This window comes from Mercenaria mercenaria, chromosome 3 (genome assembly GCF_021730395.1).
Source record: "Mercenaria mercenaria strain notata chromosome 3, MADL_Memer_1, whole genome shotgun sequence".
Lineage (NCBI taxonomy): Eukaryota > Metazoa > Mollusca > Bivalvia > Venerida > Veneridae > Mercenaria > Mercenaria mercenaria.
In genome coordinates this window covers 26510388-26526587 of record NC_069363.1, presented here as the reverse complement: position 1 = coordinate 26526587, position 16200 = coordinate 26510388, and the positions used below count along the sequence as shown (strand labels likewise).

Below are 16200 nucleotides of genomic sequence, written 5' to 3'. Positions count from 1 at the left end.
ATTCCCTTGAAGGATTCATTTTAAACTTTGGTCAAATGATCACCTCATCAAGGCGATGTGCAGAACTCATGAGTCAGCCATGCTGGCTCAAGGTCAAGGTCATAACTCAAAGTCAAAGGTTTGAGCCTTCCATTTTGTGTCCCCTCTATATCTCTTAAACCTCTTGAAGGAATTTTATAAAACTTGGGTCAAATGATAACCTCACCAAAACGATGTGCAGAACTTATGAGTCAGCCATGACGGCTGAAGGTCATACCTTAGGGTCAAAGGTTTGAGCCTTCCATTTTGTGTCCACTCTGTATCTCCTAAACCCCTTGAAGGATCATCATCAAACTTGGGTCAAATGATCACCTCATCAAGAACTCAATAGTCAGCCATGTCAACTCAAGGTCAAGGTCACAACTCAAGGTCAAAGGTTTGAGCTCTGTATCTCCTAACCCCTTGGAGGATTTTTATGAAACTTGGGTCAGATAATCACCTCATCAAGACGTTGTGCAGAATTCATGAGTCAGCCATGTTAGTTCAAGGTCAAAGTCACAGCTAAAGGTCAAAGGTTTACCCTTTCACTATCCATAGCAGTGGTGGGGGATTTAGCTGTCTTTCAGACTGCCTTGTCCGTACTTTGAATAATTATTTGCCGGAAAGATTATCGAGGATATCCGAATATCTATATAGAGATCTAACAATAGTTACTTCCTCTTTTTGCAAATCGCCATTTGTCTTAACTTTATTTATTTTTAATGTTGCGTTAATTTACAAGTGACGTGTTATATAAATGGAAGACTTACAGTTTGAAATTCCTGAGATTTCACAAATTAAAGTGGCTGTTAAGGACAAAATTTTGCAGATTGCTAATAATGTGTCAAACTGTCATTTTGAACATGTAGAATATGAACTTGAGTCAGTGATGATTGTTTTGACACTTAGCCAAGAGCTAATTAAAATCCGTTATAGGCCGGATATTCCCGTTACCTTTCGTGAAAACCACGAACTTGCGCCCCCTGGTATCAAAATGTGACGTGCAATGTTGCACTTTGCATTATGCTTACTTTCAACTTGCTTAGTGGCTGATTGCATCTTTCATATTGTGTGGTCACATCGTGTATTTTCTTCTGTGAGCATTGTAACTGTGCAACGTTGCTTATATACAGTCCCGGCATGTTGAAATATTCCAATACGGTACACGGCACTGTCATTTTGCCAAATGAAATTATGATATAGACATCAGGGTCTAAGCAGCAAAGAAGTTGTAACTTCCAGCACGCATGGTATCATTGTCAGCAAGCATGGTATCATTGTCAACAAGCGTGGTATCATTGTCAACAAGCGTGTTAAAGGTGCCAGCATGCATGATTACTATACCAGTAAGCACAATGGGAGTGTCAGTGAGTAAATTGTAACAGTCAGCAGGCATTGTGTAATATTTACCTAAATATCATTCCATAGGTGTCCTTCTACCAGAATCGTATCTGTCTGAGTTTTGAAACAGTGAATAGTGGACGTATTAAGTTTGCATGAATATGAAACCAGAAATGAAGATAACCAAATGTTTTTGTATGATTTTATTTAAAGTGAAATAAACAGACACATTGACAAAAACAGGAAACATGTTTCGTTGTTATAGTTGCTGGTACTATTTATTCAATCAATTTTATCAATAATCAATATTTTCCAATTGTCTGATAAACAAATTCCAATCGTTGTCAATGTCTTGACATTGCAAAATAGCGCTTACCTTTCGTGCCAGGAATAATGCTTTAAAGTAAATTAATATTCTTCTATAAACAATAACGCAGAAGGGCTAGGAATAAAATCTCAATTAATTTTTAAATTTTGTGCAAATAATGACCGAATACATTAACCAGATTGGAGTAAAAGTGACCGTGCATTAATATTGGATCAAATAAATTCATACAACCAGCTGACATGATTGTAAATGCACTGATGAATTTCGATTAGCATATACATTGATTTTTTTGTCAAGCCTAGCACTCTATGGTTTAAAACTCAATAGGATTCGAACATAGTCGTATGTAGAACAAATCAATGACATCATGACAGATTTTTTAAAACAACTTATACTATTGAAATTATCATACTATTTTTTGGAAAAAAATGATATTAATTTTGATACCTTTGAGATTTTGAGACACAAAGCACAGTATGTCTTTAGTATCGCAAACAAAATACATTTTCTACCGAAGGCCTCCGTTGCCGACTGATTAAGGTCGCTGACTTGAAATCACTTGCCCCTCACCGCTGTGGGTTCGAGCCTCAATCGGGATTTGAATTCTTCATGTGAGGAAGCTGGCTTACGAAAGTAGGTGGTTCTACCCAGGTGCACGCTCGTGATGAAATAATGCACGGAGGGGCACCAGGGATCTTCCTCTACCATCAAAGCTGGAAAGTCGCCATATGACCTTTAATTGTGTAGGTGCAACGTTAAATCAAAGAATAATAATAATAACATATATCTAAATGGTTAGCAAATCTATTAAAGATTTGGAATTACCATGTTGAGAAAGGTCACTATCTATATTTACAAGAATACTAATGCTTAAAATGTAATAGTTGTTATTATTCAGTGGCCTTTTAACTTGCCTGCTAATATAACACAATTAGATTAAACATGTTGTATTTATTAGCTATTTATCATGTATCCGTTACAAAAATAAATGAATAAATAAATAACTAAATAAATGAATGAATGAATAAATAAATAAATAAATGTTATATGAATATGCAGTTAGATTAACCAAAAAGTAAACTTTAGCACAATCAGATATTTATTTCTATAAAAATGATAAATCTCTGTGACATGAAATCTTTATTTCCATTGACCTTTTTCTTAAGTTATGCACATTTTAACATTTACGTTACATGTATGCAGCATTTATTTCTTAAAATGTATCTGAAACCAAGAGAAAGCAATTATATCCACTATGAAACATAATTTCTGAGAAATGGATGATGCTAGGATCTATTTCTCTCAAACATTACACGCATCTAAATTCTGAAAGCCGACTGATTACCCGCTTGCATCTAGGTTACACTCAGCTATTTAAAGGAAATTTTAATAGTCTACTAAATGTGTTTTAATCCCTCAGGTTATTCATATGCGACAAAACAAAGAACTAGTTGACAACATTTTGCAATAAATCAGGGATGCAGAGAGTGGAATACAATTGATACTGTTTTTTTACATATTAACACAATACGTTTTAATCTTTTTGTTTTGATTTGAATGAGAGCTGTTACATCAAAGATGTCTATGTACTAATTTATACTTCTCACATATATTTTCTTGAGTGTTTATACCGAAGCAAATCTAATATTAACATTTGGTCCCTAAGGAAATGGCAAATTAAATGCTGAAATTATTGCAATAGTGGACAACGAAACATAATAAATGGAATACTACAGATGTAGAATGTCCCATCAGTATTCATGAGATAGCTTTCGTTTTAAACAAATTATTGTTTTCTTAATACACATTAATACCATAATATGAAAAACCATTAATAGTCTTCATAAACCATGTCACGGTTTCAATGAATATTACTGGTAAAATGATTTAACACGCAATATGCTCAAATTATACAATGTAGTGCCGACTGCATCTGGAATTCTTGAGCAAATATTACTCATTCTGTTCAAGAATTTTTGATATTCAGGACTCATGTATACAGACTTCGATAAATACTCGAGATTAATACAGTTTCATATTAAACATGTTTTATTCATCTTTCTTAGCGGTGTCTTTAGTTAAACCTTGAACACGGTTTGCTTTATAAAGCTTGAAGTCTCGTTTCCAGCAGGAAACATAAGTGACGTTTGCAATAATTCACTCATAACTGGATATACTACTGCAGAAAATACCGATTATTGTTAAAAGTGATATCTAGAGAATGACTATATGGACATAACTTAAGGTACTGATTGACTCTTAGCTTAATACTTATTACATGCAGTTATATCTATAGTACGCAAGTTATATTAAAATTCTCAAACTATCAGTCAAAGGCGGACACGACAATTTTACTTTGTAACACGATTCAGGCATAACTCCGAAGCTACGGTTATTTAGATTCAGCATGTTGTCTGAAACAATGGAAATTGTGTTTTTTTTTTTTTTTTGTTTTGTTTTTTTCGAAAGATAAGCATACAGAATTCGAATGTTTTCATGATCCGCTTAACTAAAACTTGTTATTGTATCAAATAAATCGTTTAAGTTGCCAACACATAGTTTTCGTTTTGCAATTCAAATGTCATATCCTCAGGATTGTAGTATTAGTATAAGTCCCAAAGTAAAAGAAAGTCGTTTTCATCATCCATCTAATGAGATATTTTAGATTTAACGGATTCAGTTTGCGAGTTATCGGAGTACTGATGCTGTTGGTTCGAAAATACCCAATTATTTTCAACTGAAGTCTCAAGTGAAAATGTAACTGGTATTATTTGTAATTGAATGAGTTTCCCATGTACTATTTTATACGACGAAAATTTTAACTGTAAGCGTTAAGTCGCCTGTCTCACTACAATGTTTTATACTGAAGCTAAGACAGTAAGAAAAAATAAATATAAAACAATTACATTTGGTATTTCGTTATCGTGTCTTTAGTATTCAGTTGTGTTAATGTGTTAGTTTCTGTTATACTATTTTAATTTGTTCCGTAATGAACGACTGGTGTCAAATACACCGTCTATAATAAAGATTTGTCTTACATCGCACAGGATTTGTATGTGATCTTTTCTTTCATCTTTGTTAAAAATTTTCTCGCAGTAGCTTAGCTGACATCTGCGTCTTTTCCAATGCCAAAATGTTTACCAAGGAAATATGACGAAACCCAGTTCGTGTAAGTCAAGATTAATGAAACAATAGTTTCCAAAGGAGCTTGTTTTAATCAATCGGACAGTGTCCAATTTTGTTAGAAGCAAGTTGACACTTACGTTTTATGTTTTTGTCTGAGAAAATTGGAAATTCTCGTTCTGCTTATTTCAACATTTCATTTAATCCAATATTCTTGTACAACATATGAGCCGTGCCATGGGAAAACCAACATAGTGGCTTTGCGACCAGCATGGATCCAGACCAGCCTGCGCATCCGCGCAGTCTGGTCAGGATCCATGCTGTTCGCTAACAGTTTCTCCAATTCCAATAGGCTTTAAAAGCGAACAGCATGGAGCCTGACCAGACTGCGCGGATGCGCAGGCTGGTCTGGATCCATGCTGGTCGCAAACCCACTATGTTGGTTTTCTCATGGCACGGCTAATATGAAGTTTGGGTTATGCATTGTGATTGTGTTTAAAGATAATGGAAAGTCTGATTGCACACTCAGTACCCTGTGAGGAAACGTATGTTCAAGAGCCAAGCACTTAACAAAATCCTGCGAAAGTTTCTTTTAAGGACTTTATTTGGTTTTTACAATTTAGAGTTTTTACCTAGTATCCAAATTAACCTATTATATATCTAATAAACTTAGAAGAAATATAGAATTAAATCATATTTTTGCTTCGAAGAACAATATCTATACATGTATAAACTTATGTCAGAAATGACAAATAAAGACTACAACTTTTTGTATGTACAACAGTGAACCATGTCGGAAGTGCGTTTCCTTGAAAACATCTGACAGAAACAGCGGGTCTGAACAATGAACTCATGCCCCTAAACTTTTTGCAAGCAGCCTCAGTTAAACCATTCTTCTTTCATCTTTCCATCCTAAAATATCGTCTGCGTCGACTGTATCTGTTTTATATTATTTTCTGAATGTTTTGAAGCGAAATGAGTTAGAGTTTTTTTTTGTTATGTCGTTTCGAAGCAGGTTTTCCCTCAATAAGGTTTGCATTGTGCATGCACGTTGACGTTATAAATTTAATGCACTAAGCGGCACCAAAATGAGCTTTATTCAAGCAGACTGAAGTACATTTTTACCGTAAGAGGCATTATCTTATCTAGTCATCATCTGCTTAAGATTCAATATAGAACATATTTAATAAATAAAACACATTGATTTTATTTATTGAAAATATTTAAAATAGGTTTAAAAAGCAATAAATATAATACACAATTAGAATATAATGAAAATCAAAATCTATAAATAAAGTTATATATCATAACAAAAAAGAAACATGATGTTTATTACAGAAAAACAGCGATTTCCCTTGAAAAGTACATGTGCCGCCAGGTGGTGCTCTTCAAAGGAAATATGGACTCGGAATGATTTTCTTTTTTCTCCAAATGAAAGACAGGAGATGTTAGTACATACAGACTTAATATCAGTCTTATATCCCATACTTCGAAAATTTCGTAGGAAACCCACGAACCACCTTAACTGCATATAAACGATTTAAATTTGACCAAACTTTTAAACGATTTAAATTTGACCAAACTCAAAAGCTAATAAACCATTCTCAGCAGGACATTTTGAAATAAGCTGATATTTTCACACAGCCAGAGTAGACTTCGTTATTTATATTCAGGTAGAAAACTCATTTGTGAACATCTAATCCGATTGTCTTAATTGACTAAAAAGCATACTTCTCGCAGATGATCACGTCAGGAACATGGTAAAAGTGTTTCCCTAAATGGCAAAACTTCGTATGTTTTTATATTAAAAAGATGAAGAAATTCTTTCCGTCAAATATGGGTATACCAACAGCGATCTTTAAGTAATGAATGAGGTACTTTGACCTTTTTGTAATACTTCCGTTATTTTTCATCATGGTGTCCATTCAGTTGTGTTTATAATAGAATTCCGGTTAAGTCGCTGCTAGAGGGCGAAAAGGATATAGCATATTTCATTACCTCTTCTCAACAGACTAGATTAAACCGTCTTTGCATCCTATGGTTCTTCTTAGATTGTATTCAGTTTCGTGTGGTTTGTGAAAACATAGTGGATATTCATTGAGACGATAGGAAGATCTAACTGTTATTAAATTGAGGGGTATTTGATATAGTTTTTCTGGTGATTTAAGTAGGGAAATAAACAATTTTTATACCTGTACATTGAATTAGTGTACCTAAAGGAGACATATTGTTCTGTCAAAATTTGAGACATTTTTGTTTGTTACTTGAAATTATTATATATTACCAAATTAAAATAAAGTCAAAACAGAGAGAACAGATTTCACTCTCAGTATTCAAAAAAATCAAAATGTATGTTTCATCTGCATTACCACCGAGGTACGTTATTGATACTTGATCATTACGTGCCTCTCAGTATTCATAGAAATAATATGACTAAACTATTAATATAATATAGCATATTTTCTTTTGCTATGTCTGGAAGTTTAAATATTTCGTTATGACTGTTTATATTTTATGTATTATACTTAATTAGATTTAGGATATGAACCTTTCAAGTTACATTTTATCACATGTGCATCAAATGTAGATTGTTCTTATTTCACTGTAACAGTGTTATTTGTATTAAAATGAAAATAATCATGGCTAACGCGAAAAATTGCCATCATCAGTGGTAAAAGAATGATGATTTTAATATATCTTTACAACTCAAAGACATACTCTGCACTGCGACCAAAATTGTTGAGGTGTTGTGCCACCTTGATAATGACATGGCTAAAGTAAAAAGATCGTTTAAATACCAGGTACAAATAATTTAGTTATAGCCATGGTAGATTTTAAACTATATATATCAGGTAATGTAAGAATGCCTATTCGTCGCCTTTCTTGCTTCTGAGATATAAAACATTCAATTCCCTGTCATTATCTGGAATAAAAAGTTTTTTGTAAAGCTTCAGTACACAGATTGTCAATATGAGTTTATTCTCAATGAAAACACTTCCAGTCTTCCCATCTGGTAACTTCTTACAATTTGTTTTAAACCGTCTAAACCATTGCGAGAATGGTCATTTTCAAATACTGGATACAAGATCCTCTGCTTTTCTTTAATTTGATAAAAAATATTCACTTAAGTAACTCATATCTGACACATTACACTTACTTGTTAATTACGTATAAAATATTTGTTGATGACGTCATCAATACACTTTGTAGCACGAATAGCTGTTAACATGAAAGTGGATGTGTGAATGGCAGCTCCCGAATACGACTTTAAATTTAGCAAACCGACCAATACATTTTTTCTGTTCATGTCACAGCAGTAAAGAGTATTTCATGTTAGGGTCGCTTAATTTCTTTTAAATATCTTAATTCCGGATACCGGACGACTTCTGCAAAACAATGCTATAAATCTATACTAAAAAACCCCACCAAACTGTTCATGATAGTTTCGATGCTTGAAAAACGGATGCGAAAATCTTGCTAGACTGCATGTCGCCGACGGTAAGTGAGTGATTGTCACACTTAGCTGCTTTACACGGCGCCGCTCTGAATGACCTTCACATTGAAAAAGGGTTAAATGGCTGGTTAGACATATTGAAAACAAAAATCTCTGTGAAGTGTTTCAAAGTGTGTGGAAAAAGCGCAAGTGTTGATCTTGAAATTGTGGAGAGTTATAAATCGCGTCTTCCGGAACTAGTTAGCGGCTACGAACGCACAGAAATTTATAATTGTGATGAAACTGGATTGTACTTTCGCGCGTTGCCAGACAGAACATTGGACGTTTCTGGTAGTCAACAAATGGAACCAAGCACTCCACTCGACAGAGTTACCGTTATGTTCGCTTGTAATGCCAATGGAGATAAACTGAATTAGTAATTGGCAAATTTCAAAACCCCAGGTGTATGAAAAATGTAAAGCGCGTGATAGGTCAGTGTCCTATTCATGGAGTAAGAAAGCCTGGATGCTATTTTCGTTAGACGGATAATTGATATTAACCGTGGTATGAGACGTCAAGGCAGACACATCCTTATGTTTCTAGACAATGCCTCTTCTTATGAAAGTGAACTCGGACTTCCAATGTTACTCTAAAGTTCCTACCGGCGAACACTACATCACACCTTCAACATCTGTATCAGAGCATCATTAGGAACTTCAAGAGCCTATACCGGAAACATCTTCTACGATCACTCCTTAGCAAGATAGATTATGCAGACACGGTTACGAAACTGTGTAAGAACATCAGCCTGCTAGACTGCATTCATTGGGTCGGCAAAGCTTGGGGTGAAGTGAAGTCTACATCATTGTGAAGTGGATTTTTAGTGGAAAGGCCTAATGATGATGAAGAATTTTATGATGATGATATACCCCTTGCTGAGCTGGTTCGTCAGTGACTGGAGACTGGGAGAAAGATCTGGTTGCAAATGTCGTGAATGGCCACGTAAGTGTTGAAACTTATAGTGACAATGATGATTATGATGATGACTTTCAGATTGCAACATCTGGAAGTAATATGTATCTAAATGATGAAATGGATCTTGTGCATAAACTGAAAAACTTTACTATAGCTAAGGATCGTTCGTACTTGAACATAGTGCAAGAACTAGAAAAGTATGACTCAGAAGAAAGTTGTGAAGTCAAAGTGCAATCAGAAGCAGATGACAATCCGTTCATTTTACAAGAAAACTGTTGAACATTAATCTGAGTCGACATAAATAAATACCATTGTTTTTTTGTTTTTTTTTTTTTTTTTTTTCATTTTATGAAGTAAAAATGCATGCAGAAGCTGATGACAATTAATTCATTTTTTTTTAAAACGTTGAACATTTTTCCTAGTCGGCTTTAAATAAATGTCATTGTTTTTTATTTTCATATTCGTTTAACTGATACTCCTAGTCTCAAATGTTCTCTATGGGTCATGTCAACCAAGGACATTAGATGCTTTCATTGTCCTTTTGTGATTGTCCATAAAGTCTGTAAAAGCAAATGCAACAATTTTAGAATAATACACTGTAGTTTATAAATTTTGTTTTTCACAAATGCATTTAGTTTGAAATAAAGTGATGAAAAGTACCCTAAGGAAAATTTACAATGAAATATAACAATTTATAGTCTCAATAAAATAGTTGCACTTTTGACCAAATGCTAAACCCCTCTAAACCGGATACCCCTGTAAACTGGACAAAAGCTCAGTCCCAAGACCGTCCGGTTTAGAGGGGTTCTACTGTACTACATGTTAATTGATTGTTTTCTGTAAAAATGAAATATTTGTAAAGTTCCTAAGAGGAAGTATAGAAAGCACGCAAGTAATATATAGATCTAAGCAGATTCAGTTTCATAAGTCTGGGTCCGTTTCACAAAAGTTTGTAAGTTTCATGCTAAGGTCTCTCCAAAGCATGGACTTATAACACACATTTATTTAAAAGGATATAACATGTATGGTTTTAAAAATGTGTCGTTAATTCACTTTTAGAACAGATCTATCTGTTTTTGTTTGGCTTAGATTCTAAGAATAGCCGAATAGTTAAAACAAATCTACATAAAATGTTGTTGATGAAACAACTCCTAGGTTTTAACTTTATCCTACGTAGATGTCGTGAAACGGGCCCCTAATCATATGATGTGATGAAAACTGCAACAACTCTCACGCCCTTTAGCTACCGGCTCAAGCAGACTTCTTTTATAGTAAAATAATCCCAAAGGACCAGAAATTATAACAATACAGTCCAAATATGGTGGAACTAACAGTCACTACATATGATTGTCTGTTATATCTGATGTTTTGGTTTCTTATATCTTAATTTCTGAATGGACGTGTGGCAGTATGAACCTCAAATAGCTCGAACGAATGTTATTAATCAAATACTAAACCAATTCAAGTCGATATTTGAATATCAGCCTGGGCTCTTCCATTACAACCAGATAGTGAATAAAGACATTTCAAACGTTGCTAAGTTATACATGTATATCTGCTATAGTATTCATTTTTGTTTTCTCGTCCTGTAAATGATCGTTTTAGTGCACACATAGAGTAACTATGACAAACCCTGATGTAGCAAAGCATATTTTCGTTAGAAATAGTGGTTACGCCTGGATTCAACATCAACAATGACTCGTTCTCCGCAAGTAACTGACAATTTCTCGGCATGAGAGGAATGACTAGATGCTTTGTCTTCTGATAAGTTGAAAATGTGCTTTGAACAGTATCAGGAATTAACATGAACATCGTAATTATATTTTGTTTATTAAACTATAGTAGCAACATTACATTTGGTTACTCTTTGTTTTTATTATTTTGCATATTATAAAATAGTATCTATTTAAAACTAACTGTCGTCTGTTAGAATTTACAACTGTACCTCTCGTTTGACACGTTAACTTGAGGGTTTACACAGCATAATTAATAAATGTATGATTTCCGGATTAATTAAACAATCCGTTTAGTTTGAGAAAACTAGAGGCAGTTTTAATCGATACGGCAATATCCAATATTGTTAGCAGCAAGTTGACAGCGACTTTGCTGTGTTTCGTATTTGAGACAATTGGAAATTCTCATTCTGATTATTTCTATATTTCATCTAATCCCACATTCCTGTCCAGGAAATGAACTTTTGGTGCTGTATTGTGCTTCCGGAATATCTTATGAGATTCTAGTAGTAGAAAATCTGATTACACACCAAGTACATTTTGAGGAAATGATAAAATAGGCTGAAGATTTCAAGATTACCATAATCATCCCAAAGTATAGCTCCATATTTACTTAATATTCATTAATGTTTGTGTCTTTATTAGAACTATTTATTGTTCATCAAACACCGAGTCTTGTTATCAAACGTATTGTCAGCCTACAGGAATTCCGTAGTTTGAGACTTAAGTTCTATAAGCTTTTTAATTCTATCTTAAAATCAGTTAAAACAGCTGTGTATTTAGATGATCTGCAATATTACATGGTTAGAAAACACTACTTTTATTATTGTACATGAATGTATACAGTTACAGTCATAAAAAGAGGTAATTATGAACAATAGATTCAATAGTATTTTCTACTATGTTCATTAATATTCAAATCCTTCGCAAACGTATATAAAACCAGTTACCGGAAAAAGGATTTAACAAGAAGTGGACATGCGTTATGTTCATAACAAAAATATGACAGCTACATTGTAAAGAAAGGCATTATGAGTCTTAAAGTGGTGATAGATGTTTACTCTGATCGCAAAATACACAGAATAATCAATCGACATAAACAATTCATCCAAGAATGAATGTATTTTGCAACTGGATCTATATCGCATTTTGTGTAATTACAGTAAATTTTCGGGGTAAAATGTTAACCCAACAACTTCAATATACAGCATAATAACATACCTACATACTCCTGAAAGTCAAGAACCATCAGAACAACTAAACTGATATTGGCAACGTCAAATTCAGATTTAAGTTAAATTATTTTCATTTAACCTTGAACTTCTACTATAAAAATCCCTTTATTTCCTGGGATGTCAAGCAATTTTAAATAATTTCAAGTTATTTTCAAAATATGTATTTCATTTATATTATAAAGTTCAGGTCAATTTGGTAATTTGAAATTACATATGACTTGGCTTAAGGACGATCCGATCAGAAAAATATACAAATTCAACACAGCATAACGTTTAATTTCATACCCTTCAAGAGAGAGAACAACTCAATCTGTGGAATAAAATCATTTATTTATTTATTTATTTATTTCTATGTAGTATTTGTTGGCAAACTGAAATAATAAATCATGATGGTGGGGGGACTTATTTTCGTGGTTGAAGTAATCAATAAACATTATTAATATAAACAGTTGTTTCTGTTGGATCTTGTCCTTTTTGTCAGGTGTTTAATAATAAGCTAACACATGTAGCATCTATATTCTAATAAAATAAAATGAGCCGTGCCATGAGAAAACCAACATAGTGGGTTTGCGACCAGCATGGATCCAGACCAGCCTGCGCATCCGCGCAGTCTGGTCAGGCTCCATGCTGTTCGCTTTTAAAGCCTATTGGAATTGGATAAACTGTTAGCGTTCAGCATGGATCCTGACCAGACTGCGCGGATGCGCAGGCTGGTCTGGATCCATGCTGGTCGCAAACCCACTATGTCGGTTTTCTCATGGCACGGCTCAAATAAAGATATAAAAGTCCCATATGTTATACCTTCAAAATTGAAATCCACGAATTTGTATCCCCGCAGTAAGGATTTTTGGCCCTAAATCAATTTCCATGCCCCTGCAATTTAATGAGTTAAATGATTTAACAGACTATTATATTTTATGATAACTTTTAATCCACGCATTTCTTCTTAAGCTTCAAGAAAATTAATTCCTCCTTCTATTCATTCATGATACATTTCTAACTTTTAAAAAGTTACCACTTTTATATTCTTGACACTTATTTGCTTCTATGTATCTTTTAATAAAACACTGAAAAACAATCACAATTTTTGTTATCCTTAAGTTATACTTTTCTCCTCAAATGTGGTGGTGACCTTTATTTATGAGTGTATAAACACATAAACTTGTACATTTTGAAAGGGATTCCAAATTACACATGTATACATGTAGTTAAACTTAGTCAAATTATATTTGCCTTTACTGCTATAACATCAACAGGCAGTTTTTTTGCATTTTAGTATAGACGTATTTCTTTCTGACGACAATGTCTTTCCTCATTATTTGGAATATATTGACAATGAGATTTTCTCCGCTAATTATTTTCACTTTTAAGGACAGAATTCACAGGCATCACGGAAACAAATTAGATTTGGCAATTCCTCGAGGGGAGTTTTCAACAAGTTAAATGGAAATGCGGACGATGACCGATCAACATTTCTGTTCTGCAAAGAGCATTGGTTTGTATTGGAACTACTTTTGCAAATTTCTGTTTTTTAGACAGGCATGCAAGGAAAGTAAAAATTATGTCTATAATTACGCAGAATGAATTGTACTTGTAAAGCACTCTATTGGATGCTAATACATTTAGGTATTCTAGTTAGTATCAAATAATTACGTATTCCAATGGGGAACATCAGTCAGTTACTTCCCCTGATAATGTCCAAGAAGTAGATTGGTCCTTCCTCTGTTTTTATCGTTGACTTCTTTGTAATTTTCAAAAGCTATATCTATACTAAATTTCATTGGATTGGAAAATAATCAAGGACAGGTTTTCTTTTAGTGGCCCTCTGCTAAATTTAGGTTTGATTAATCATTTTTATTTAGAAACCTACACATAAAAAGCATATTTATTTTGACCAACCACAACATCTTGGATAAAGGTTATAACGAAAAAGTCAGAGGAATCCAACTGACAGGGACCAATGTAATATTTGGTTATCCTTGTGCTTTACCATAAAACTTTTCAAGGGAAGTAACAAGCTAATGTTCCTCATTAGTGTGTACAAAATTTATGTTAACTTTGTAAACAAGTTTATCTGGCCGTTGTGGGTCATTTATCATGAGGACACTTCTCACTTTAAGTGGCAGATCTTCTCGGCCATATATGTCAAATAAATTACCATCAATTTGTTTACGTCATACTTTGTAGCATTCGATTTGATATTGTTTCTTTTACAATTTATGACTTAATAAAGCCTAGTTATCGATCTAGTAATGTGTGTGTACTAACTGGTGGTTGTCGTGTTTGAGATAAACCTATTTTATGCCCCATAATTTTTCATGTTCAAGACCACCCAAGGGCCTAGAGCACTAATATAGGTCCTCATATTGTGTCTCTCTGCCGATAGATAATTTATGCATACTTAATTAGGCTACGTCAGTAACAGCCAGTCACTTTTCAGAAAAGAAAACTAAACTTAAACATGTTTTTTCCCATCCACCCACTACCTTTTAGGACAGAGTGAGGCTGTAAGCTTATGTTCATTGAATACGTCATGACTTTTGACGATTTACTTTCACTGTGCTTAGTTTTATTGTTTACAACGGTGTATATATTACAACTTTCACCGATTTTTAGTTATAACATTTTCTTACTATGTACTTAGTTCTACTGTTTTATGTATTCTCTTAATTCGTTAACTTATGTCTCGTCAAAATGAATTAGCCGGTGGATTTACCCGGCCAGATATGTCAAAAAAGTTCAATTTGTTTACGTAACATTTTCCACATATTCATTAATCTTTGTCGACTTACAGTGTCATAATATCCAGGTATCAATCTAGTAACGTCTAAAGTTGATTTTTTCTATACATTATGTTTAGATTTGATAGTTGTCGCAGTTACCAGGAATAAGCCTAATACGCCAATTACGTTCCTCAAAAATAAAATATTCAACTATGATATTGTCACTTTATTTTGCAGACTCAAGAGCACAGTATGTATCATTCTATAGATCTATACAGAAAATGCATACTTTACTGCATTGAACACAACTTTATATATCTGTTGCAGTTATCTGTATATAACATTTCCTCTCTATGTTCAGTTATATGTCGATATTTTTTAACAAGATGAATCGCAAATATGCTGAGAGCAATGGCTGCGTTTTAGCCTGTTAAAGTAGGTTTTCAAATATCACTTATGACCACTTCTTTGTTTAAAAGCGACATTATCTGAGAAGTGATGACCTTTTGTCCAGCGAAATCGTGAAAATTTTTGCAAGCCTACATTAGTGAATATGCCGGGGAAACGTGTATTCAAGTAATTGCAAAGACAACAAATATGATTTTTGCGGCATAGAATTATTGCGCGGTACCAAAACATGTGAAAAAGTCTGGATTCTGGTGGAATGTATGAGTATACATATAAATTTAACTTAAACATAAAATATTATTGAAAAAATGGTATTATATCCTATTTTGTATTAATAAAAAATCAAGCAAACTGACTGGTCTTTCTTTTCTATCTTATAAAAGTGTCTATCAAGATGACGTGTCGCATATATACCTAGCCTTAAAGGCCAATGTCTCATTTAAAAGACAAAAATATTTTTCGTGTTCGATCCATCATTTTTGTATGAATATTAAAGTAGCTAGGCACAAACACTCAACATGATTAGACAATTTGTTGTATGCAGGACCTACCTGTGAACCATCAAGGCCGTTCCTTTTAAGTCAAATAGTTTAAGTCCATAACGTTTGTATTAATACATAAATATTCATATTTGGCACAAACATTAACCATTTCTAGATGATATGTTGAGTGTAAGAACTAGTCCCTTAGCTCAAAGGTTAAGGTCACACTCACAGGTAAAATAAATTACTTAATTTTTCTTGTTCGGTCTTTTACATTTATGTTAATCTACACATAGACTGATAATCAAATAATCTATAAACTTCCACAATAACAAGATGATAAAATATTTGATAATTAAAAGGTTACTATATAATTAAAATACCCTAACCAGTCCTAATGA

General features: G+C 33.5%; 1 long non-coding RNA gene across 1 annotated transcript in view; it reads left to right on the top strand.

The window, feature by feature from the left end:
* Window positions 1–15641, top strand: part of LOC123523610 (uncharacterized) — a 55212-nt gene extending 39571 nt beyond the window's left edge. The window contains exons 2-3 of the long non-coding RNA XR_006681143.2: window positions 13558–13681; window positions 15147–15641. This is a non-coding gene — a long non-coding RNA (uncharacterized LOC123523610). The remainder of the gene's footprint in view (window positions 1–13557; window positions 13682–15146) is intronic.
* Window positions 15642–16200: the final 559 nt, after the last annotated feature.